Raw genomic sequence first — 25,992 nt, forward strand, 5'->3', positions numbered from 1 at the left:
CTGGGTGAGCTTTTGCTCCGGTAAATTAGGTCACGTGTCATGTTAAATCACTTCTTCTAAACACAACATTTGCTGGTGCTAGCTTTCCCCATGAAAAGAGACATTTCCCTTACAGTACATGACATATCGTTTTTATTCTATCAATAAGTATAGAAATAAAACAAAAGAAAAAATGTTGTCGCCAAAGAATGCACAGCTCTGTCGCCTTGGGGAGGTGTCAAGGGCATTGAGCTCCTTGGACATGAGAAGTGCCAGATAAATGCCATTTCTCATCATTTCTCTTGGCGTCAGTTCTGCTATTAAATGGGACGGAGGCAACGGGCTCAGAGAGCAGGTTAAGTGCACACCGAACGCAGATGTGTCCAAGTGTCTGTAAAAGCGCGGTGCTCTGCTGGCGCTGTTCCCTAGTGGCTTAAAGTGCCTGCCTAGTAAGCAGGCGATCCTGGGTCTGAATACCAGCGGTGCCTCTCTCCGTGTCTTGTTGTGCCGCATGTCTCATTTCAGACAAACATGTACAGCTTGGTTCAGTTTAATGCAAGAATTCATTTCCTTTCTGGAATAACTTGTTTTTGAAGAAATCCATACAGCTTGTGAAAGATGAAATCCATTTCTTGGTTGTCAGTGGAAAAAGATTGCCGGCTGCAAGAAGCGCAAGTGATTGTTTTCTTTGACCATAAACCTGCAAATGTAGGGCGCACAAAAGACTGTCAGACTCTGTGGTGCTGAAAAGTTGGTGGTTCAAGCCCCTCCAGTATGCGTGTCTCAGTTTTTCCAATGTAAACATCATCACCATCGCTAAAGAAGATGGCGCAGAAGGCTCTACAGCCGAAACGTTGTGCTTCTTTTCTTCTCTTTTCAGCATGGAGTAAACCTTTGCTTTATCCTTTGCAGCCTAAGCATGCTGACGCAGCTACCTTTCTCTTAACACGCCTCAATCATTATTCACCAAAACGATCAGCAGAATAAGTCGCCTTTGTGGTGATGTCACTCCTCTGCTTCACAAATGTCCTTAGTGACGGGCCATTTCTTTCTGCCATTTTTCCGGAGCGGTTATTGATTGCTCCATCATTTCCCTCTTACTTTCCATCACTAGATTGAAAAAAAAAACAGAAACAGGCTGACAGGACGACAATCAAATTGCAAAAACTCATCAAAGCACTCGATAGAGTATTTGAATCCACAAGTAGCTACGAGCAACTTTGTCCTGGCTTGCATGAAAGTCGGAAAATGTCAAAAAGAAAAAGATGGTGGCTTTTTCATATTCGTTCTTTTATTTTTAGTTCGTTGCTTCTTCTGTCCATTGTCCTCCTGCCTGGCTCTTGACCTGTGACTGCTTGAACGCACACAGTAGACTTTCATGCAGGGGATTTGTCCTGAGCCTCTGTGAAAGACCCACCCACCCCCATAAATAACTGCTCTAGAAACACATGAATGCAAAACTAAACCACAGCTTAAAGAGGAGCTTGTCATGACCGCCAGGCAGTTAAGACCAACTCTTAAGCAATCTAAACAGCACCAGCAGCGGGTGATTATTAACAAACGCCGCCGCACGAGTTAACCCACCTGCACACACTCCACCGTGCGGTACGCAGTGCTATTTTTACCATCTTTACCTGCTTCCCACTGGTATTGAGTCTACTCCTTGAGAGCTCTTCCTGGCGTTTTTTCCATTACCTCGTTTATTCTGGATATTGGACTCCCCTTCTGCCTTTTCGACTTTGGACCTCGCCTCTCACCTCGGACTGTTTGCCACCAGTGTTCTCCCTGGATAACGACTTACCTTACGCCTCTTGACCACGAAACAAAGCAAAGCAGAGCAAAACAAAATGAACAAACGAAAACCCTCACGTCCCGCACTTGCATATAACGCCGTTACTTGCCCAAGCGGTATTATACGTCATCCTAGAACTGCACCCCGGGGCGTACGGTATATGGGAACGAGCACACGCCACGAATCGTCTCGAATCACTCCCTACAGCTGTAAGGCGCTTTGAAGCGTGCACCCCCAACATTCTTCTTTGCGCATCTGTGAAAGGTAAACTCTTGAGCAAACTCTGAACCAGCTCTAAGGAAACTAATCCGATTAGACGTTACTTTGACTCATCTTTTAAGGGACCCTTGTTAATTGGAGAAATCAATGATTTCGAATGAATTCTGTATGCGTTAAAAGACAGCTATACACAGAAAACATGCAGGACACTTCTCATGATGTTTCCCGAGCCGAAACACAGTGCGTTTTTCCAAGCCATCTGACAAAGCCCGCCCACTGAAAACTGCAGCAAATCGTGTAAAGACGTTCAACTTTGTAACTACTGCACGCACAGGAAGCAGAATAAATTCCTCTTTTCAAACTGTCAAAGGTTTGCTTTGCGAACACTGCAGGACATCGCACAATCTCTTTTGAACGGGGACAAACGATTTCTTATGGGGCACAGTAAGTACAGACGTTTAAAAAGCTCAACTCATGCCGACGATGCAGCATGAAGAAGCGCAACCTAACGTTTGCATTCCTAGCAAATTCCTTTATTTTTTGATAAATAAAGACAGTCTTGTTTAACAAACAACACACACAACATTTTACATTGTCAATTCAATTCAAATCAATGTATTTCTATATAGCGCCTTTCACAACAAGGTTGTCCCAAGGCACTTAACAATGCAAGTTTTTAAGAGCCTTGTGTCTAATATGCCGCCTAGGTTACGTGCTGTCTTTTTGAGGCAAATGTTTAAATCCTCTGAGTTAAGTGCTGAAGTTATAGTAGTCCTATCAGTATTGTTGCCTCCGATCAACTGATCCTCATTTTTCTCAGAGTTGAGTAACAAAAAGTTTTCACACATCCAAGTATTTCCTTCCTTAATGCATTTAACTAAACTGATAATAGAAGAGTTGTCGTTTGGTGTAAACAAAATGTTTATTTGAGTGTCATCAGCATATGAATGAAAGTTCATATTATTTTTTCATATTATCCTACCTAGCAGCAGCATGTAGAGAGAGAGAGCAATATTGGTCCCAGCACTGATCTTCTGGTACCCCAAATTGAACTCGTGACATTGATGAAGCAGTACAATTATTAGATATTTGAACATAATGAAAACGATGAGTAAAATGTGAAGTAAACCACTGAAGGACGGTTCCAGATAAGCCAACCTCAAACTCAAGCCTGTGTAACAAAACAGAGAGGTCAACCGTGTCAAAGTCAGCTCTAAGATCTAGAAGCACAAGCACTGTTGCATTCCCCGCATCAGTAGCTAAGAGAATATCATTTATGACTCTTGTTAATGCAGTTTCAGAAACCAGACTGAAATTTCTCAAGTATATTATTTGAATCCAGATACGATTGACGTTGGGCAACAACTATTCTCCCAAGACTTTTAGATTGAAATGGGACCTTTGAGACAGGCCTGTAGTTGTTAAGAACTTGTGGATCCAAATTTGACTTCTTAAGGAGCGGTCTAACAACCGCTACCTTAAATTGATCAGGTACAATGCCTGACGCAAGCGATGCATTCATCATACTAATTATAGGTCCTGCCAGTCCCTCGAGGGAATCTTTGACTAGCTGAGTGGGGATGGGATCTAGCGAACAGGTGGTTGACTTTGTCTTACGTCTGTGTTCATGAGTCCACCATAAGAAGAAATCTGAACAGGAGTGGTGATCATGCGAGGTCACCATGGAGGAAACCACTGCTCTCCCCCCCAAAAAAACCACCACTGCCCCTCTCAAGTTTGCTAAAGACCACATGGATGTTCCACAGCAACTCCTGGAACAATGTTCTGTGGACAGACGTGACAAAAGTTGAACTTGTTGGTAAATGTGCACAGCGTTATGTTTGGAGATAACAAAACACTGCATACCAACTCCAAAACCTCATCCCACCTGGGAAGCATAGCGGAGGCTGTACGGCTTGCAATCATCGAGGGACCGATGAATTCCAAGATGTATCAGGAAAATCTACAGCAGAATGTCAGGGTGTCTGCCTGTGATCTAAAACTCGAAAGACGCTGGGTCATGCAGCATGACAAAAACAAAGGAGTACATCAACAACAGAGTGGCTGAAACAGAAGAAATTCCGTATTTTGGGATGGCCAAGTAAGAGTCCTGACCCCAATCCCATTGAAGTGCTGTGGCGTGATCTGAAGCAGGCCGTTCAGCGCAAGACATCCCAAAAATATACATGAACTGAAATAGTTTTGCATAGAGGAATAGGCCAAAATACCTCCTAACCGCTGCTCAGGTCTGACCAACCGCTACAGAAAGTGGGGGTTGAGGTTTTTGTCATAAAGGAGGTTCCACTAGCTCCTTAATATAAGGGTTCACATACTTTTTCCATCAATGACCTTGATTGTTTAAACCATTTGGTCAATAAAGAAACAGCAATGTCAAATGTTGGGCGTGTGTTGTTTGTTAAATCAGACTCTCTTTATTAATTATTATGACTTAGATAAAGATAAGATCACATGTTAGGAGCCATTCATGCAGAAATCCACATCATTCCGAAGGGCTGTTTACAAAAGTTTTTCTCCCAACTGTATGTGAGAGAAAAGCAGAGACGCTCACTGAGTAAGGTGGGGTTGCAGCTTTGCAAATCACAAGGACATTTGTACGCTCAAAATGGGACAGGAGCACCCCAGATGGGACTCAAACCCACAATCCCTGGCTTAGGAGGCCAGTGCCTTATCCATTAGGCCACTGGGACACACTGGGTTGGGTCGATCACGCTGATGAGAGCCAGTTTTTTTTTCCTTTGCTTTTTCAAAGGGATCCCCAAAATTAGGAAAGTTAGGCAGCAGAAGGTTTACTGTGACCTGAGACGGACCAGCATCCAATCACGGTGGTACACACACACACGCTCTCACTCATCTGAGCTACACGGCTACCAAGATGATCTCAGGTGCGCCGAGCTGGTACGGAACATATTGAACTGATCGACGGCGAATTGTCTCTCAGACAGGCTTTTCACTTCTGAGCTCCCTGACTGACAGTAATCAGCTAGGTAGTGAAACAGTCAGCTGCTTCTAAGCCTTAAACAGCTGCATCTCGGCGCTTCCACAGAGAGATGATTTGAAAGCCAAACATCGCCCATTGGGAACACCTTACTATCACTAGTTTAAGAGACTCTTAAGGTCTTGCAGAGGTGCCTGTCTAATAGCATGCGCTTTGCAAGCTATAGGTGTTTAGGCTGAGGCAGAATGCCTGTTAACAAAATGTTTTTCTAAAGGGGCCTCGCACTCTTTTCCAAGCAATGGTCACCATCCCAACCGAGTGTCACAATGTAGTCATGTCCTAGGACATCACCTGTTAGTCTCCATTTGTCTGCCACCAACACTTTAGGTTACGGGGTCACAACCGCACCCCGGAGACCAGAGGAGCCGTTGGCGTTCTGGCGGCGCAGATTGGGCTGAAGGTGGGGCGCTTGAATCTCGCTGTTGGAGGCCGTCTGAAACTGACCCAAGCCTTTCCCTTGAATTAAATGTAAATAAGAAATGAACCCCAGATGCTCATGGAATCAATCACGTGTTTCCTTTGAGCCGTTTCAGAGACTGCTCCAGAGTTTACCTTGCACAGATGCGCAAAGATTAATGATGGGGGTGCACGCTTCCAAGCGTCTTACAACTGTAGGGACTGATTAGAGACAATTCGTAGCTTGTGCTCATTTCCCTCTGTAACGCTTACGGCCGACAGGCACTGTGTAAGAGCCGGCGTACAAGAGCGGGTGACGTCACCGCCCTTCCCTGTGATAGCAGGACCACAGCTACTGGGCTGTGGAGAGATCTCTCTTTAGCTCACGGGGCTAGGTCGCTGCAGAGAGACGCGGAAGTCCCGGGTTTGAGCCTCCAGTCGGGATGGGGCCGACCAGATGCGGCAAGGGCGCCCGCCTGAGCCCCCGTTGCGTTACATCTCTATTCCCCGTGTTGCAGTGGTAAGATGACGTAAATTCCTGCTTCGACACGTAACGGGATTATAATCAAGTGCAGGAGCTGAGGGCTTTAGTTTTGTTTCGTTTTCCATGGCGTTCGTAAGCGCGCAAATCAAAGGCAATTCCTGCGTCTAACACGAATGTAAATGCTTTTGAAAGTGCAGTGTGGTGCAGCTTGTAAAATCCTTGTCCACATTTTTGGTTTGTTGATGTTTTTTCTGTCTGCCAAAGTTGCATTTTGACATCCGGACTGGGGGACTTTATCATTTGAACGTGAAGCCAGCCTTAAACCCTCTGAGGCGTGTCTGTCTGCCGGCACAAATCTTGTGAAAGGTATTTTTTTTAACGGAGAGCAACTTTAAAAAGGTTTCCGCAGCCACCTCGCAGTCCGTGTTAGATTATAGGAGGAATGCGGCGGTGGCGGGCTCGCTTTTGTCGTGGTCGAGTGGTTAAGGCGATGGGCTCGAAATGCGTTGGGGCTTCCCCGCGTAGGTTCGAAACCTGCCGACTCCGGCGTCTGCCGCACGTCGCCTTGTGCCTGCGCGGCAGAAGTGAAGTGCTGCTTCTCCTTTCCTGGTACTATAACAACGCGAAATCACTTGGACCCGCCGCCATGGGAAGCAATTCTTCAGATAACCACACATTTTGCGTTCGCACCTCTGGTGCTCTACTTATGCCTTTGAAAACCTAATGAATAAAGCTGAAAGAACCGACACGATATGTAGGTGCTGGTAAAGCACGCAGTAAAGAACTGTTAACAGCAAGGGTTTCAGTGGGTTAACTGAGGAGAAGGCGTGATCGCTAATTGTTGACTTTTTATTTGGTGTTAGAAACACTCTTACTGTGCATGACGTGCAACAAATGTAGCCACAGAAATTGCATCACGCTTTCATGTATGCTATTGCAGACACCAACGTTGCCTAGATAGAAAACCGAAAAAGCCGTGGGTTTGCTTGCTGGTCTGAAGGATCTCTCTTCGAATCTCTATCATTTGTCAATGGAAGTAAAAGGCGCTGCAATCTCATACGTTCAGAATCAAACCCGCAGCTGTTGTTCGACTTTTTTTTCTTGACTAATTACAACTGAGTGTCGCATGAGCAGTTACATAAGCTTGTCTGGTATATTTGAACACAAATGCCGTTCTTCAATTAAAACTAACAGTACATTGTCAGGGACATTCAGTTCTATACAAACAAGAGACAGACAAGAGAATATTTCTACCGTTCATGTGGACTACGTGTTGACTTACTGATCGGAATAATTGAAAAGTTCGGGCTCATAGCCGATGCAGTGCGTGCTAATTAGAACAGCAACGCTAAGCTCTCAGCACCGTACTGAGCCCAGGTGTTTTTCTAAAGCTGTCAGGTGCAGTTCATTTACATGAAGGAAATATCTTACTGGGTACGATTACAATGCAGTAAGTAGCACAGACTACTTAGGGAGTAGCCCGATGTGTTTAAAAACAACCCGAGCCAGGCAGGAGTCGAACCTGCAATCTCCTGATCCGTAGTCAGACGCGTTATCCATTGCGCCACTGGCCCTGCTGTGACACTACAGGACTGTAACCCAGTGAGATGAGCACTGCACCTAGTAAAATATTACCCCCGGTCCATTCTTTTCCAAAAGTGAGAAACACCTGTTTTCTACATTTTGTCTGTTTTAAAACCATATCTCTTTAAACCAAACCAAGAGTTTGTCTTTTGCACTGATATTCTGATTCATTTCGATTTCAAAGAAAAAAAAACATTATCTTCCAAAACATCATAAAATTGTCCATTCTTCCAGACTCTACTTCTCTCTTGTAGTAGTACAGCAGACCTTTCCAGGTGAGCAGATCACAGAGTCCGAAATATGCTTCCTCCATCAAGCAAAGTACCTGAACATGACTCTGTCTTCATAAAAGCGCCCCTGTAATAAAGAAATTAAATCCGAAATCAAGAGGGCAGTTGCCTACTGAAGTTCAAGAAGTCATCAATTTTAACCTAGCAACACATTAAAGGCTGCATCTATACAAGTACGATTCTAGAAATGCTCACCAGATTACGTTTTAAGAAGGAACTGCGCCTCAGGTTCCGCCGAGATCTTAACTTGGATGGCAGGATTCAGAGTCCGGAGTGCGGACTGATGGCGCACGGAGGGTCCACATACTGTGGATCCCTCAGTTTTCTTCCGCGTGTTTAAACCGCCAGCGTGTGACTCCCCTGTCCCCGTGACCTCATTGCTCTGCTCTCGCCTCTGTGCAGCTGAGCCCGACTCATGGTAAAGTGGAAAAAAATATGCCCTCATTGTGGGATTTACTCTGGATCGAGGATAGATGTCACCTTTTTATCGTTGAACAGGATGTATGTGATGTGGCGACTAGGTTCAATTTTGTATCCTTTTAAAAGATTAAGGACTGGGGTGAGCGTGATTTACCACCCTTTCAGCTAAGAACCCGACATGAGCACCGTTTAAGCTGCATAGACTCGGTCGTTTAACTCTTCTCCATTAGCAGGGTTAAGGTTAAAGAAAAAAAACATTGCTGACTTCTTTTTTTTTGCCAGCCGCTAGCGCTGATTAGCAATGTTTGTATTTCATGTTTTGCAAGTTCCATCCATTTTAAGAAAAACAAGTCGCGTTAAAGACAGGAAATGAATACTTGCATTTAATTAAGTCTAGCCGTAGGCGGTTGTCTGTAAGGACCAGTTCTGTTCGAGAAAACAGAACAAAGAAGGCACCACTGGGATTCGGACTCAGGATCTCCTGTTTAAGAGACAAGCGCTTTAACCAACTAAGCCACGGCGCCCCGGGAGTGTTGTCCTTTTGCAGCCACTTGGACACACCACTCAGACACATCTGCATTCGGTGTGTGCTCCGCCTGCTCGTTGAGCAAGTTGCCACCTTTACATACAATAGCAACATCGACACCAAGAGAAAGGATGACAAATGGCTTTTATCTGGAACTTTTCATGTCCAAGGAGCTCAATGTGCTTTCTGTGTACAACAGGGCCACTGAACTCCACACTGGCCACTGAACCACAGCAGTGGCTTGCTGGCTTGACATCTCGCAAGGAAAATGTTGAAATCGCATGTGGAACAGGAAAATGACCCTCGAGTACGAGGGAAAAAAAAGAAAAAGATCATCTGGAGCGCGCCAACCCATGTCTGGACAGCCCAGTTTCATCGACGAGGTGGCCGAGTGGTTAAGGCGATGGACTGCTAATCCATTGTGCTCTGCATGCATGGGTTCGAATCCCATCCTCGTCGCTCTCTACGTTTGACGTTGGCTCTCCTTTTGTTTGCTCCAGTACTAGAGCCTTACATTTTCTAGCGGTGGCTGAACATGGTATAGTAGGCTAACGTTGGTATCGAGCAGTGGTAGTAACAGTATTTACGTGCCGCTGCTGCCAAGTGGCTCTGGGTTGAGACCGCGTTTTCACTTACTTGCAGCACAAACGGAGAAAGCGATTTTTGACAGTCTCTCGAGAGACTGCGCTAGGTGTTTAGGGATAGACTTTGTCAGTTCCCCCTGGGATGATGGCCTCTCAAATAGTTTGTGATTCCTCTAGACGTTTATACAGTAGAAGCCTGCTTCGTGGCTTAAATCCAAGCTAAGGAAACGAGTTAGAGGTCTGATGCAGAACTGCGAATTCAATGAACAGGAACACTACAGTACATTGCACTGTATGTGTGAGGAAAGCTGCCCCCTTCTGTTCCTTGTCGACCGAACAGAGGACTGTAAAAGATACCGCCAAGAAACTTTAGGATGCTGGTTGGAATCCAGCTCCAAAGAAGCCCCTTTGGGTGTTATGTAATCAAAAAGTTAGAACAGAGAATCTCCCTTTGATCAAAAGCGCAACAGAACTGTTTTCCGTGGAGCAGGTTTCAGACCCGTAGACCTGTTTTATTTGTAGGGCAGGGCGCATTCCCAAACGCGAATCTTCTGTTTTAGAAATGCTTTGGGCGGCGTGAAGTGAAAATAAGAAGTGGGCTCCAGATGCACATGGAAACAATCAAGTGTTTCATCCGAGCTGTTTCAAAGACTGCTCAACAGCTTTCCTTTTACAGAGGCCCAACGATTAATGATGGGGGTGCACCCTTCAATGTGCCTTACGACTCTAGGGAGTGATTGAGACGATTCGTAGCGTGTGTTCATTTCCCTCTATTCCCCATGTTGCAGTGGTAAGATGACGTAAATTCCTGCTTCGACACGTAACGGCATTATAATCAAGTACAGGAGCTGAGGGCTTTTGTTTTGTTTCGTTTTCTATGGCGTTCGTAAGCGCGCAAAACAAAGACAATTCCTGCGTCTAACACGAATGTAAATGCTTTTGAAAGTGCAGTGTGGTGCAGCTTGTAAAATCCTTGTCCACATTTGTGGTTTGTTGATGTTTTTTCTGTCTGCCAAAGTTGCATTTTGACATCCGGACGGGGAGACTTTATCATTTGAACGTGAAGCCAGCTTTAAACCCTCTGAGGCGTGTCTGTCTGCCGGCATGTATCTTGTGAAAGGTATTTTTTTTTTAACGGAGAGCGACTTTAATAAAGTTTCCGCAGCCACCTCGCACTCCGTGTTAGATTATAGGAGGAATGCGGCGGCGGCGAGCTCGCTGTAGTCGTGGCCGAGTAGTTAAGGCGATGGATTTGAAATCCATTGGGGACTCCCCACTCAGATTCGAATCCTGCCGACTACGGTGTCTGCCGCACATCACCTTGTGCCTGTACAGCAAAGGCGAAGTGCCGCTTCTCCTTTCCTGGTACTATAAAAATGCTACATCGCTTGGTCCTGCTTCCATGGAAAGCAGTTCTTCAGGTAATTCTACTCTCTTACCAAAGCTGTTAGGTTCCTTTCCGTGGTGAGATGGGTTGTCATGCAACGCTGCCACATAGTGCCGACAGACAAGTGTGTTGCGAGAGAAGAGAAAAGTGTTTGAAGATTTAAGAGTGTCTTAGGTGGAGCCAAAATCAAGTGTCACAAATGCAAGTGGGAAGATTTCCAATGTTTAATATGGTCAAAATAAGCGGAAGTTACCAGCTGGTCCGGCACAGTCTGCCATGCTTTTGTCATATACTGTAAAGTGGTGTGGAACTGGGTGTCGAACTGGAGCCTCACCATTTGCATAAGTGAGGCTCCAGTTATACATCGAGTGTCACATTAAATGACAAAAATGAAGAGAGTTAAAGCACCTGGAGAGGTTTTCTTACAACTTTTGAGCTGACACAGTTTTGGAAAATGTTTCCTTCACGCTGCACTGAACAACATAGGCAGCCAAGAGTCTCCAAAACAAAACAGAATGGACAGATAGGAGAAAATTCCCACTCGTCCTGAAGTTCCCAAAATCCAGCACTGAGCGTAAACAAAGTGTCTAAGTAGCGTGGGAATGCTAACCCTAACCCTAGCTGGAGTTTGAGCAATCCGGCACTGAGCGTAAGAAGATGAGTCAAAGTAACGTCTAATCGGATTAGTTTCCTTAGAGCTGGTTCAGAGTTTGCTCAAGAGTTTACCTTTCACAGATGCGCAAAGAAGAATGTTGGGGGTGCACGCTTCAAGGCGCCTTACAGCTGTAGGGAGTGATTCGAGACGATTCGTGGCGTGTGCTCGTTCCCATATACCGTACGACCCGGGGTGCAGTGCTAGGATGACGTACAATACCGCTTGGGCACGTAACGGCGTTATATGCAAGTGCAGGACGTGAGGGTTTTCGTTTGTTCGTTTTGTTTTGCTCTGCTTTGCTTTGTTTTGCTTTCCATCGCGTTGGTAAGAGCGTAAATAAAAAGGCGATTCCTGTGTCTACCACTAATGTAAGAGCTATTTCAAGTGCGACGTGGTGCGGCTTTTCAAATGCTTGTGGGCATTTCTCTGTTGTTGATTCTTTTTTTGTGTGTAACAAAGTGGCATTTTCATGTCCAGACGGGGAGACTTTATCATTCCGACATGAAGCCACCCTTAAGTCCTCTGAGGCGTGTCTGTCTGCAAGGCTTGTATTTTGGAAATGTTTTTTTGAAACGGAGAACGACTTTGAAATAGGCTTCCGCCGGCGCCTCGCGATCCAGGTAAGATTGTAGCAAGAACGCAGCGGCGGTGGGGCTTGCTGTAGTCGTGGCTGAGTGGTTAAGGCGATGGACTAGAAATCCATTGGGGTCTCCCCGCACAGGTTCCAATCCTGCCGACTACGTTGTCCGCCTTCAGTCGGTGTGTTTCGGCACAAGCAAAGAAGCGCGCCTCTTTGCTGTTCCTGGTGGTTTTAAAACGCCCAATCGCTTGTACCCGCTGCCTTGGAAATAAGTTCTTCAGCGTCCGCAAATGGCATTTTGCAGCTGGAAGCAGATGTCGACGCGTTTTGCACAGAGCACCAAAAAAGCGTCTTTTTTGAAGGCTCAGGCAGTGAGCATTGGTGGTTCAGTGGTAGAATTCTCACCTGCCACGCGGGAGGCTCGGGTTCGATTCCCGGCCAATGCAGTGGCTTTTGCAGCGAGCGGCTCCATCACTTGCATCCCCTTGCAACTCGCAACTGAAAACCCACTGAAGCTAAGCAGGTGTGAGCCAGGTCAGTACCTGGATGAGGATGAGCTACAGGGAAAAACAAAGCTTCCAGCTGGAAGCGGTGTTAATGGTGCCGGCGGGGGGGGCGCTCACCCTGAGGTCTGTGCGGGTCCCAATGCCCCAATATAGTGACGGAGATGCTGTGTTGTAAAAGGGTGCTGTCTTTTGGATGAGATGTAAAACCGAGGTCACAGCGCTCTGTGGTCATTCAAAATGACCACCAAAACCTTTGACAAAAGCTCTTGGTAATTGATGGTCTTCAATAATGCTTCTCCTTTAGGTACATTTTAAATCAGCTGAAAAATGCTGTGAAATGGGGGGGCACTTCAGGCCAGTGTAGGATTTGGGTTACAAGAACCATGAAACTGCACGAGAAAGCCCGTACACTGAATTACACAGCTTTCTATTCAAAGGAGGACAAAATTCCCTGAGTTTGATTTTTTGCAACACAGAGAGGAGCACTGTCGTGAGGCTGGTTAGCTCAGTTGGTTAGAGTGTGGTGCTAATAACGCCAAGGTCGCGGGTTTGAGCCCCGTACGGGCCAGGTCTAGGTCCAGGTCCCTGTTTGTGAAACAGGCAAATGACTGTCTCAGGGGCCCATTCCTCATTCTCAAGACACATGTATGCAGTATGTACACCGTGCATTCAGCAATAGGGACTGAATACACCACAGGTAAGGTTAGAAGTCATTCTGAGGTGCCACATATGAGGGATACAGCTAGGCATCCAAAATGTAGGGTTTGAGACCCTTCAGGAGTACTGCATCCTTTGAGACAGACCTGTGCATGTTAAACAAATGATCATTTCTTTTGGCATTAGGGACTAAATATACTAAACATATGATGCTAAAATGTTATTTTCACATATATTAATGTAATAAATGATTGCTTATGCTTTATAAACAAATCTAATTAAAATAAAAGCTTAAGTTTTGTATTTATCTTGTACCATAGAACAAGATTTTCTTTGTATTTCAAGCCCACAAAGTGTCCAAATGACGCACTACATGATATAAGGAAGATTATCACATGCATATCGGTATTATCTTTCTTATGAAAATGCATTCCTTTCATTACCTTTTACTTTTTAAAATGAACTCAAATTGAGTATAATGTAATAATTTAAGTAGAATAGATTCTAATAATATAATGATCCAGTGTTTTGCACTACTTCACTGCTTCACTGCTCTATGCCATCTGGAAATAAATCCTCAGACTGCTTACTGCCCTGGGCATGTACCAATAAATTAAAGGAGCACATCTGTTTATCACTGCGTTGAAGCAGGAGACACACAGTCTCTGCAAACACATCCTAGATACAGTGTTCCAGCACCTTTGACCTCATCCAGAACGTATCATTTCTTGAAAGGGATTGCTGTCCGAATGCACATCTGAATCCCAAACAGAATCTCTAGTAAAATACGATCATTTGTGAAACAGGCAAATGACTGTCTCAGGGGCCCATTCCTCATTGTCAGACACATGTATGGAATGCTTTCACCGTGCATTGAGCAATAGGGATTAAAAACACCGCAGGTAAGGTTAGATGTCATGTTCTATGATCATTTCTTTCAGCATTAGGGACTAAATATACTAAACGTATGATGCTAAAATGTTATTTTCACATATATTAATGTAATAAATGATTGCTTATGCTTTATAAACAAATCTAATTAAAATAAAAGCTTACGTTTTGTATTTATCTTGTACCATAGAACATGATTTGCTTTGTATTTCAAGCCCACAAAGTGTCCAAATGTTCTATGATCATTTCTTTCAGCATTAGGGACTAAATATACCAAACGTATGATGCTAAAATCCTGAAAAAAGGATGTGCTCCATCTCGTCAGTAGATTGGATTCCAAAACTGATTTGGGTCAATATACATTACCTTTGAAATTAAAGTACAGTCTACTGTAGGGAACCATCAACTTAGAAAGCATTGGCCTTCCCTGGGGGTCAGGTAGGTGCAAAAGATAAACCTTTATCCTATCTTTATCTTAAGATAAGTGGCCAAGCAGTATTTTTCCAAGTTTCACCAAGCACATCATGTTGCCATAGTAGACAAAGTTCTATAAAATGTTAAATAACTTTTAAAAAAAGCATCTTGGTCTTACAGTACTGTACAAGGTGAATTAAACTGTCCCTGGTAATAAAAAGTAATTAGAAGCATCTCAGAAACTTTATCTCTAGAAACATTAGCTGTTTTATATCATGTAATTTAGTGTGATGTTGTCAGAATTCAAGGACATTATCACACACAGAAATTGGTTCAGTTAAATCTAAAAAACACAGCTAAACATGGGTTTAAATGTAACAGAAGTCTTACCTCTTGTCAAAAGATTTAATTCAAGAAGCGATGTAATAAATTATTGCTTATGCTTTATAAAGAAATCTAATTAAAATAAAAGCTTAAGTTTTGTATTTATCTTGTACCATAGAACATGATTTTCTTTGTATTTGAAGCCCACAAAGTGTCCAAATGATGCACTACATGATATAAGGAAGATTATCACATGCATATCGGTATTATCTTTCTTATGAAAATGCATTCCTTTCATTACCTTTAACTTTTTAAAATGAACTCAAATTGTGTATAATGTAATAATTTAAGTAGAATAGATTCAGGTAGGAAATATAGAGTCATGATGTTTATGGCTGACATCATTTCACATGGGTGAATTTTAAGCTAAGAAATAAAAACATTTACAATGAAGATACCATTGCTTAATTTTAAATGCCTTTAAAAAATAAATACCTCCTGAGAATAATTTGCCACTCCCAGATCCTTGGTAAGGTACTGTTTGAATCCAATCAGGAGAGGAGCATCCAGGGAGTGCTTTCTATAGAGTCCAGCTTGGGCCACTCTCTTCCGGCCTGCTGATACTTTTTAACTACTCAGGGCCTGTAAGGATATAAAACACCGGTTTAAACATTTTATACCTATAAGACAAATTAGAATTTTAGTAAAAAATTGATACATCTGAAAAATAAAAAGTCTTACTGCTGATAGAGTTCTTCAGAGCTCACATCTTCCCCTTCCTTATCCGCTTCTGTTTCAGTTTCTAGAGCAGCCTCTGGCATCTCTTCCTCCTGGACAGCGGCCTCTTGCTCAGGGCCGCTGGAATGCAGGTAGATTCTTTTCAACATGCTTTTACATAATATGTTGTAACAATGATTTCAAAAAGAAACTACAGAAGCCTTACAGATTAAAAATATCTCACCTTGCCAATGTGTCTTCAGGCTTCCCATGTACAAAAAGGCCCAAGGACTCTAGCAGTCTTACAACCACTATCCTGTTTGCCTCACCAGACACGATCTCTATTCTGTGGTAATCCACGATGACCCCGTTCTTCAGGTGATTCATCATGTCCTCCCTCGCCTGTTGAGAGGCCATCCTGATCTTTTCTGCCGTGGCGTGCTTCATACACGCCCTCTTCAAGTGAGCAGGAAGCTGATCAAGAGTATTCAGGCACATCTTGCACACCAGGGGAATCCTCGCGGGTTTCCTTTGAAAATAAATAATACCATCTGTGTATAGAAACAAGCTAAGACTGATTTCTTAAATTATCCTTAATTTTCTCTCTCATAGTTTGAGCATAATGATTTTATTGCATTTATATAAGAATTGCTCATTGCTCCTAAATAAATAATGGTTTCATAAAAAAGTGAACACTTACTTGGTCTCAGTCACAGACTTTCCAATAGAAGCCATTGTGGAGTTCAGCAACTGCAGGTCCTAGAAGTGGGGAAGGAATTTTAAAAGAGAAATTGAATTACAATACAGAAGGAATGGCTGAGGGATCACTGAAATATATATATACAAATTCCAAAGACTGAGTCCATATAGAAACAACTACCTTTCATTTTCAGTATAAGAAAAAAAAACATTATCTTCCAAAGCATCATAAAATTGTCCCTTCTTCCAGACTCTACTTCTCTCTTGTAGTAGTATAGCAGACCTTTCCAGGTGAGCAGATCACAGAGTCTGAAATGAGCTTCCTCCATCAAGCAAAGTACCTGAACATGACTCTGTCTTCATAAAAGCGCTCCTGTAATAAAGAAATTAAATCCGAAATCAAGAGGGCAGTTGCCTACTGAAATACAAGAAGTCATCAATTTTAACCTAGCAACACATTAAAGGCTGCATCTATACAAGTACGATTCTAGAAATGCTCACCAGATTACGTTTTAAGAAGGAACTGCGCCTCAGGTTTCGCCGAGATCTTAACTCGGATGGCAGGATTCAGAGTCCGGAGTGTGGACTGATGGCGCACGGAGGGTCCATATACTGTGGATCCCTCAGTGATCTTCCGCGTATTCAAACCGCTAGCGTGTGACTCCCCTGTCCCCGTGACCTCATTGCTCTGCTCTCTCCTCTGTGCAGCTGAGCCCGACTCACGGTAAAATGGAAAAAAATATGCCCTCGACGTGAGATTTATTCTGGAGCGAGCCAGTGTTGCGCATAGCTGCCTTCAAAGCAGTTAACCCAGGTTCGATTCCCGGCCAACGCAGTTGCGAATGTTTTCAAATGCTGTCATGAGCCTTGGATTGTGACTAGCAAAGCGAAGCCTTTTGAAAGAGCTAAAGCACTGCAAAACGGAATTGAAGGAGAACCTTACAGGGGATTCTGAGCAGTGTCTGCATACATGCAGTCAGATAAAGGTGCCGAAAGCTTGAGCTACTCTCAATGTCATGCTGCCCTTCCCCGGAGTAAATCTGTTACATTGAAAGAATGCTTCTGGCAGGTTCAAAAAGGGACCCTTGTTAATTGGAGAAATCAATGATTTCGAATGAATTCTGTATGCGTTAAAAGACAGCTATACACAGAAAACACGCAGGACACTGCTCATGATGTTTCCCGAGCCGAAACACAGTGCGTTTTTCCAAGCCATTTGACAAAGCCCACCCACTGAAAACTGCAGCAGATCGTGTAAAGACGTTCAACTTTGTAACTACTGCACGCACAGGAAGCAGAATAAATTCCTCTTTTCAAACTGTCAAAGGTTTGCTTTGCGAACGCTGCAGGACATCGCACAATCTCTTTTGAATGGGGACAAACGATTTCTTATGGGGCGCAGTAAGTACAGACGTTTAAAATGCTCCACTCATGCCGACGATGCAGCATGAAGAAGCGCAACCTAACGTTTGACAGACAAAAGCCAGGCGCCGCTACGAGCAATATGAAACCAAACTGACAGCACACGGCGTTTCGCGCTGACACAAAAGTAATCTCGACAGACGCCGTTCTCTGCATAAAGCTGAAAGAGCTAAAGAGCGTTTCTGTTGAGACGTAACAAGCTCGTTTCTTTCTACCATGATATCACCGTGACCAAATCTGTCTTTAAACACCTTGCTCAGTCTCTGACGAGACTGTCAAAAATTGCTCTCGCCGATTGTATTGCAAACCGGCGGAAGCGGGGTATTGGGAAAAGTTTTCAACTAGCAATAATCGCGCCTCGGCTAAACCTCACAGGCTACGATACTGCCACTGCGCAAAGCTGACGGTTGCCAGGCAACCGCGGGGATCCTATGGAAATCGTTATCGATCGTCTCATGGCATGTCGTTGCTATAACGCTTCATATTTGTCGTCTTCTTCTTCTTCTAGCTTGAGGTTTTGAAGAATTTCATGACAGACAAGGGCTCCGTTGGGAACAAAGGGCGTTGTGAGAAAACCGTTGCTTATTTTCAGCAGCAGAAATACAACCCTTTAAATACAAGATGACAGAACAATGACGAAGGGCATGCCGGGAGGAACTCATGCACTACAGAGGAAAGGGGGCGGGCACGTACAGTTCACATTCAAGCCACAAGTACTCTTCTTGGATGTTGCACAAACAAATCCTAACGTCTTGAAAGCATTGCAGCATGTTTGTGTCCCACTTCCCGTGGCTGCGGGACGACTGACACGAACGGACAAACACAATCTGTGGCGTTTAGCGTGACATAGTCTTGCAGGCATAGTGCTGTCTCACTGCAATATTATACCGCTGGAGGAAACAGTCCATCTGGCCATGAAACTCATTTGAACGTCTAGCTACAGCAACTAACAATATCATGATTTATTCAGGATGTGTGGAATCAGCACGTCCCGGAGACAGCTTCCGAAATCGTGAGCATTCTCTGGTGGTAGGGGCGTTCAAGATGGCGCTCAGGTGGGAGGTAAAGTTTAGTGGTTGGGGAGTTTTTTTGAGTTTTTCATGACCTGAATGTTAATTTTTGCTTTTTTTGACTACAGAAAAATAAGGACTTAACACTAGTTGTTTAAACTTCAGTTATAATTGAAAGAAAAAAAACCTTTTTAGGTTTAAAAAGTCCGATATGAGTAACACTGGGAAAAGAAAAGAGAGTGCTGGGTCTTCGAAGGAGAACTCTAAGATACCTCAATCGTATATGTATAGCACTACAAAAAAATCGATGGCAACTAAAGGGAAAAGTGAAGCAGCTGCAGGGGCAGCAAGAGGGCGGAGGCGCCGCGCGCCCGGCCGACGTGTTGGACCGGTGCGCTTTACGTGCTGAAATAAACACGCGACAGCCCCGAAATGTTTCCAGAGTGCTGTGCACTGAAGACTTGCCTGGTGCTCCTCCGTGCAGATTGTTTGTCCTCCTCCAGTGCGGGATGAGCCAACACAAGGGAGCGCATTCGCCAACATCCAGGCACGCAATGCGATTTGGAAAGCAGCTCCTTTCCAAAGAGTTGCACACGAACGATCCTTCAGTCCCGCTCGGGGGGCACGGAACCCCCGCCACACACAGCTTCAAGTAGCGAGTCAGGCGCCGGGGCTTTCGCTTATGGCCACACCACCCTGAACATGCCCGATCTCGTCTGATCTCGGAAGCTAAGCAGCGTCGGGCCTGGTTAGTACTTGGATGGGAGACTGCCTGGGAATACCAGGTGCTGTAAGCTTTTGCTCTCCCGGCCAGCAGGGGTCGCCGTTGGTGCCGTAGGCTTTGGGAGGAAAACCTGCAGGATGGAAAGGTGATCTATAGCCTCATCTCTAGAGATGTTTTGTTGCTGTGGCATGTGTGTGACCCATATTCAAAAAAAAAAACCCGTCTGTAAAACGAATATCGAAGCTGCCTCTAAATCTGCAAATGAAGATGAGTCGATAAACCACTCGTTTTTCGTATAACTAGACATATATTCATTTGTTACCGATTTCATTCATTGAGCACGGATACAATAGAGGTACAGCCATTCACTGTTTGACATGTCTGCACTGGTACAGAACCGAGCAATCAGAAAACGGGTGAAACTGTCTTTAGACTCAGCATACAGTACCGAGGCCCCCCATGACCAAATAAAGGCTAACCTCGATAATCAGCCTAAAGAACGCAGACTACAGCAAAACGACTGACTTTGAAAAGGGAATGAACGTCCGGAAGGAGTAGTGGAACTAGCTTGAGATGCTTCTCCGGACCCCTAACTAAAAGCCAGCGAGAACCAGCAGCGGCGTCCACTCCTGTCAACCGGGATCCTTCCGCAGCCACGCAGCTCGTGGTGTCCTAACCCTCCCGTATCTGATTTTGGACCAAGCACATCAGGGGAGAGCGCGAACGCAGTCCCCCACTACCAGAAATTATGCAGTCGAGATTCCCACATTTGGGGAATTCGCAGGGGTCAGCACAGCCGGAGTGCAATGTCCGAGCCTCGCCCTGGGCGAACCTCCTTCTTGATCAAGGTATCTCCCCTGCCAGGTAAGTATGAGTTAAACAGGCCCCTGCAAGCGGCCCGCACCCACAGCACAAATCGCGCAGCCTAGGCCACCTCCTCGCCCCGCACGCCACCGCCTCCTGCTGGGCCCACTCTTTCACACACTCACACGCCACACTAACACTCAAAAGTGTGGGCAAAACGAGAAAACGAGCGCGCCGTTTCCTACACATCTGCAGTCGCCGTTGCGGATTCGCAGCATGTCCCGGGATGCAATTCGGCCTCATTTGCATAACTCCAGACCGGCAGATCGCCACGCAAGCTCGCGACGTGCGCCTGCCACACACCGAACAAACCTTTTCAGCAATTTCCAAAAAACGGGCCTGCTCGCCTGCCCACAAGGCTCCGTCTCTTACCTGCTCTCCAGAGCCTGCTGCCTTCTGTGCTTTTCTCTCGGCACCGCTGCAGTGCACACAACTCCTGCAGCGGGAGGGGGGGAGAAAGTTCCCGCGCTCCGCCGCAGGGAAGGCTCGCTCCGTGCGCACACGTCCTTTCGATGCCAGTCCAACAAGTGCTCCGCATTAGCTGCGTCGGGGCTCCGGCGTGTCGCACCTCACCTCACCTCGCACTGCCCCCTCCTTGAATGTCTGCCGCTGGGCATGCCCCGCTCTCCTCCGCCTTATCTTATCGCGTGTGAGCACCGACAATGGCCACAATGCCGGGGAATGGCACCTGTAAAGTGTTAATTGGGGCAAAGGAACAGCCCGTCTCGTCTCGGGGGGGCCGGCTTCAGAGACAATACAGCAAACACAGCGGGGCGGGGGAAGAAGACGACACCACACATGCGGGTACATTCAGCTCCGGCGGGAACAAGACATTTGTCGGTCTTTTCAAGTGCCGAGAGCCGAGCAATCCTTCACTTGTATCGTTTCTCCCCGGTGACTAGATCTGGCCCTGCGACTCTCGACTGGGCTCACCCCCGGGGCAGCCCAGCAGGTGTAAGCCTGGCCGGCACCCGGATGGGAGATTCCACCCCGGAAAAGCTCCGGTTGCTGCTGCTCCTGCAAGAGGTGTGACTGGGACCAGTAGGGAGCGCTCACCCTGCGGGCTGTGTGGCTCTCTTACGCCCCAGCCTCCTGATGGCGACACTCTGCTGCACAAACAGGTGCCGTCCTTCGCGGGAGGCGTCAAACCGAGGTCCCGACCCTCCTTGGCCATTAGGAAACCCCAGGGCGTCTCTCAAAAAGAGACGCCGGGGGTGTCCCTCTGGTGTTAGTGCTCCCCTTTACCCATCAGTCGGGGTCTCCTCCTAATCCCCGTCTCACCTGTAACAATCAATGACGAGGCCCCCCTGTCCGTGAGATTTAGTACTCGCGCAAGAGACCGGGGGCAGAGCGCGAACGCGGTCCCCCGCCCCCCACAAAGTGGGCGCTCCGGGTTCCCTCTCGGGGCCCTGCAACACAGCGGAAGGGCAGCGAGAAGGAGCCTCTTGCTCTGACGCCGCGCGCCCGGCCGACGTGTTGGACCGGTGCGCTTTACGTGCTGAAATAAACACGCGAAAGCCCCGAAATGTTTCCAGAGTGCTGTGCACTGGAGGTTTTTGTCTGGTGAAGACTTGCCTGGTGCTCCTCCGTGCAGATTGTTTGTCCTCCTCCAGTGCGGGACGAGCCAACACAAGGGAGCGCATTCGCCAACATCCAGGCACCTGACTCGCTACTTGAAGCTGTGTGTGGCGGGGGTTCCGTGCCCCCCGAGCGGGACTGAAGGATCGTTCGTGTGCAACTCTTTGGAAAGGAGCTGCTTTCCAAATCGCATTGCGTGCCTGGATGTTGGCGAATGCGCTCCCTTGTGTTGGCTCGTCCCGCACTGGAGGAGGACAAACAATCTGCACGGAGGAGCACCAGGCAAGTCTTCAGTGCACAGCACTCTGGAAACATTTCGGGGCTGTCGCGTGTTTATTTCAGCACGTAAAGCGCACCGGTCCAACACGTCGGCCGGGCGCGCGGCGCCTCCGCCCTCTTGCTGCCCCTGCAGCTGCTTCACTTTTCCCTTTAGTTGCCATCGATTTTTTTGTAGTGCTATACATATACGATTGAGGTATCTTAGAGTTCTCCTTCGAAGACCCAGCACTCTCTTTTCTTTTCCCAGTGTTACTCATATCGGACTTTTTAAACCTAAAAAAAAATCGTTTTTTTTTCTTTCAATTATAACTGAAGTTTAAACAACTAGTGTTAAGTCCTTATTTTTCTGTAGTCAAAAAAAGCAAAAATTAACATTCAGGTCATGAAAAACTCAAAAAAACTCCCCAACCACTAAACTTTACCTCCCACCTGAGCGCCATCTTGAACGCCCCTACCACCAGAGAATGCTCACGATTTCGGAAGCTGTCTCCGGGACGTGCTGATTCCACACATCCTGAATAAATCATGATATTGTTAGTTGCTGTAGCTAGACGTTCAAATGAGTTTCATGGCCAGATGGACTGTTTCCTCCAGCGGTATAATATTGCAGTGAGACAGCACTATGCCTGCAAGACTATGTCACGCTAAACGCCACAGATTGTGTTTGTCCGTTCGTGTCAGTCGTCCCGCAGCCACGGGAAGTGGGACACAAACATGCTGCAATGCTTTCAAGACGTTAGGATTTGTTTGTGCAACATCCAAGAAGAGTACTTGTGGCTTGAATGTGAACTGTACGTGCCCGCCCCCTTTCCTCTGTAGTGCATGAGTTCCTCCCGGCATACCCTTCGTCATTGTTCTGTCATCTTGTATTTAAAGGGTTGTATTTCTGCTGCTGAAAATAAGCAACGGTTTTCTCACAACGCCCTTTGTTCCCAACGGAGCCCTTGTCTGTCATGAAATTCTTCAAGACCTCAAGCTAGAAGAAGGAGAAGACGACAAATATGAAGCGTTACCGCAACGACATGCCATGAGACGATCGATAACGATTTCCATAGGATCCCCGCGGTTGCCTGGCAACCGTCAGCTTTGCGCAGTGGCAGTATCGTAGCCTGTGAGGATTAGCCGAGGCGCGATTATTGCTAGTTGAAAACTTTTCCCAATATCCCGCTTCCGCCGGTTTGCAATACAATCGGCGAAAGCAATTTTTGACAGTCTCGTCAGAGACTGAGCAAGGTGTTTAAAGACAGATTTGGTCATGATGACATCATGGTAGAAAGAAACGAGCTTGTTACGTCTCAACAGAAACGCTCTTTAGCTCTTTCAGCGTTATGCAGAGAACAGCGTCTGTCGAGATCACTTTTGAGTCAGCGCGAAACGCCGTGTGCTGTCAGTTTGATTTCATATTGCTCGTAGCGGCGCCCGGCTTTTTTCTGTCAAACGTTAGGTTGCGTTTCTTCATGCTGCATCGTCGGAGTGAGTGGAGCTTTTTAAACGTCTGTACTTACTGCGCCCCATAAGAAATCGTTTGTCCCCGTTCAAAAGAGATTGTGCGATGTCCTGCAGCGTTCGCAAAGCAAACCTTTGACAGTTTGAAAAGAGGAATTTATTCTGCTTCCTGTGCGTGCAGTAGTTACAAAGTTGAACGTCTTTACACGATCTGCTGCAGTTTTCAGTGGGTGGGCTTTGTCAAATGGCTTGGAAAAACGCACTGTGTTTCGGCTCGGGAAAAATCATGAGCAGTGTCCTGCATGTTTTCTGTGTATATCTGTCCTTTAACGCATACAGAATTCATTCAAAATCATTGATTTCTCCAATTAACAAGGGTCCCTTTTTGAACCTGCCAGAAGCATTCTTTCAATGTAACAGATTTACTCCGGGGAAAGGCAGCATGACATTGAGAGTAGCTCAAGCTTTCAGCACCCGTATCGGACTGCGTGTATGCAGACACCGCTCAGAATCCCCTGTAAGATTCTCCCTCAATTCCGTTTTGCAGTGCTTTAGCTCTTTCAAAAGGCTTCGCTTTGCTAGTCACAATCCAAGGCTCATGACAGCATTTGAAACCAATGGCCGGGAATCGAACCCGGGTCAACTGCTTGGAAGACAGCTATGCTCACCACTATACCACCAACGCACGCCCACAGGCACCCTGCAGGACACCACCAGAGAATGCTCACGATTTTGGAAGCTGTCTCCGGGACGTGCTGATTCCACACATCCTGAATAAATCATGATATTGTTAGTTGCTGTAGCTAGACGTTCAAGTGAGTTTCATGGCCAGATGGACTGTTTCCTCTAGCGGTATAGTATTGCAGTGAGACAGCACTATGCCTGCAAGACTATGTCACGCTAAACGCCACAGATTGTGTTTGTCCGTTCGTGTCAGTCGTCCCGCAGCCACGGGAAGTGGGACACAAACATGCTGCAATGCTTTCAAGACGTTAGGATTTGTTTGTGCAACATCCAAGAAGAGTACTTGTGGCTTGAATGTGAACTGTACGTGCCCGCCCCCTTTCCTCTGTAGTGCATGAGTTCCTCCCGGCATGCCCTTCGTCATTGTTCTGTCATCTTGTATTTAAAGGGTTGTATTTCTGCTGCTGAAAATAAGCAACGGTTTTCTCACAACGCCCTTTGTTCCCGACGGAGCCCTTGTCTGTCATGAAATTCTTCAAAACCTCAAGCTAGAAGAAGAAGAAGAAGACGACAAATATGAAGCGTTTCCGCAACGACATGCCATGAGACAATCGATAACGATTTCCATAGGATCCCCGCGGTTGCCTGGCAACCGTCAGCTTTGCGCAGTGGCAGTATCGTAGTGTGAGCCTTTGTGAGCCTGTGAGGCTGGTATCGCTCTAGGTTGAGCCTAGGGGGTTAAGGCCAAGCAGCAGCTGAGCTGGGTGGGATCCGGCAGCAACGTTCTCTCTCTCTGCTCTCTCCTCTCCTCTCCCCTCCCCCTTTCTCTTGCTCTGCCTCCTTGGCCTCTTGGCTGGAAGTGGGTACACGTGGCCTGCCCGCGGTGCTTGCTTTCTTCCTCGAGACTCGGAAGCGCTATCCACTCCCTCTCTCTCTCGCTCTCTCTCTCTCCCTCTTTCTCCGCCTCCTTGGCCTCTTGGCTGGGAGTAGGTACACGTGGCCTGCCCGCGGTGCTTGCTTCCCACCTCGAGACTCAGAAGCACTATCCGCTCCCTCTCTCTCTCGCTCTCTCTGCCTCCTTGGCCTCTTGGCTGGGAGCAGGTACACGTGGCCTGCCCGCGGTGCTTGCTTTCTTCCTTGAGACCCGGAAGCACTTTCCGCTCTCCTCTCTCTCTCTCCTCCTGCGCCTCCACCTAGCTGGGCTTTGCCCACAAGGACAAAGGCCAGGGCTCCCTCGCTGCTCCTTTAGCTCTTTTTTGCTCTCTCTCTTTCCCTCCTTTTTTTTTCCCTCTTTCTCCCTCAGAGATGGCAGACAAGAGGACACTGATCCGGTTCCACTGGACAAAGAAGACAGAGCCGATGCCGACTGCAAAGGCCTTCTTTATGACCTTCCTGCGAGGGATCTTGCAGTTGGTGGCCGGAGATCTCTACTGCCTCCAGGACAACAACGCAGAGAGATACATGGAGGCCTACATGGCTACGGACGCATCGTACGAAAAGGCAACGAGACTGATCAGGGAGAAAGGTAAGCACCCTGGTTTCTCTGATTTCAGGCCGGAGCCTATGAGGAAGACGAATCAGAGGACCATTACGGTTTGCACATACAATCCCTACGTACCAGCGGAACGGGTAACAGCGTACCTAAGGAGGTATGTAACCGTGGTGGGAAAACCGACAGAGGTCAGGGACGAAGGCGTCTGGTACGGCAAACGCCAGTACCGAGTCCTCCTGAAAGAGGACCCAGAAGGCGTCGACGGCTTCCAGCACCCCCCGGCTCGCTTCAACATCGGAGCCGACAGGGGGTACCTCTACTACCCCAGGATGCCGGATTTTTGCAGCAAGTGCAGACAGTCCGGCCACAAGAC

The 25,992-nt window shown here is 46.5% G+C and overlaps 10 non-coding genes across 10 annotated transcripts; 5 read left to right on the forward strand and 5 right to left on the reverse strand.

Moving 5' to 3' along the window:
* Positions 1-4,625: 4,625 nt before the first annotated feature.
* trnar-ccu (transfer RNA arginine (anticodon CCU)) lies at positions 4,626-4,698 on the reverse strand. Its single transcript has one exon. It is a non-coding gene; the product is annotated as a tRNA-Arg (tRNA).
* Positions 4,699-7,387: 2,689 nt separating this feature from the next.
* trnar-acg (transfer RNA arginine (anticodon ACG)) lies at positions 7,388-7,460 on the reverse strand. The gene has a single exon. It is a non-coding gene; the product is annotated as a tRNA-Arg (tRNA).
* A 1,170-nt stretch (positions 7,461-8,630) lies between these two features.
* On the reverse strand, positions 8,631-8,704 carry trnak-cuu (transfer RNA lysine (anticodon CUU)). Its single transcript has one exon. It is a non-coding gene; the product is annotated as a tRNA-Lys (tRNA).
* Positions 8,705-9,083: 379 nt separating this feature from the next.
* Positions 9,084-9,165, forward strand: trnas-gcu (transfer RNA serine (anticodon GCU)). The gene has a single exon. It is a non-coding gene; the product is annotated as a tRNA-Ser (tRNA).
* A 1,345-nt stretch (positions 9,166-10,510) lies between these two features.
* Positions 10,511-10,592, forward strand: trnas-uga (transfer RNA serine (anticodon UGA)). The gene has a single exon. It is a non-coding gene; the product is annotated as a tRNA-Ser (tRNA).
* Positions 10,593-12,287: 1,695 nt separating this feature from the next.
* trnag-gcc (transfer RNA glycine (anticodon GCC)) lies at positions 12,288-12,358 on the forward strand. Its single transcript has one exon. It is a non-coding gene; the product is annotated as a tRNA-Gly (tRNA).
* Positions 12,359-17,802: 5,444 nt separating this feature from the next.
* On the reverse strand, positions 17,803-17,944 carry LOC148630941 (U4 spliceosomal RNA). The gene has a single exon (XR_015934938.1). It is a non-coding gene; the product is annotated as a U4 spliceosomal RNA (small nuclear RNA).
* A 1,286-nt stretch (positions 17,945-19,230) lies between these two features.
* Positions 19,231-19,349, forward strand: LOC148630942 (5S ribosomal RNA). Its single transcript, XR_015934933.1, has one exon. It is a non-coding gene; the product is annotated as a 5S ribosomal RNA (ribosomal RNA).
* A 635-nt stretch (positions 19,350-19,984) lies between these two features.
* On the reverse strand, positions 19,985-20,148 carry LOC148630943 (U1 spliceosomal RNA). Its single transcript, XR_015934947.1, has one exon. It is a non-coding gene; the product is annotated as a U1 spliceosomal RNA (small nuclear RNA).
* A 2,931-nt stretch (positions 20,149-23,079) lies between these two features.
* Positions 23,080-23,221, forward strand: LOC148630944 (U4 spliceosomal RNA). Its single transcript, XR_015934939.1, has one exon. It is a non-coding gene; the product is annotated as a U4 spliceosomal RNA (small nuclear RNA).
* The last annotated feature ends 2,771 nt before the right edge of the window (positions 23,222-25,992 follow it).

Source organism: Lepisosteus platostomus, unplaced genomic scaffold (genome assembly GCF_059453375.1).
Source record: "Lepisosteus platostomus isolate fLepPlt1 unplaced genomic scaffold, fLepPlt1.hap1 Scaffold_85_H1, whole genome shotgun sequence".
Taxonomy (NCBI): Eukaryota; Metazoa; Chordata; class Actinopteri; order Semionotiformes; family Lepisosteidae; genus Lepisosteus; species Lepisosteus platostomus.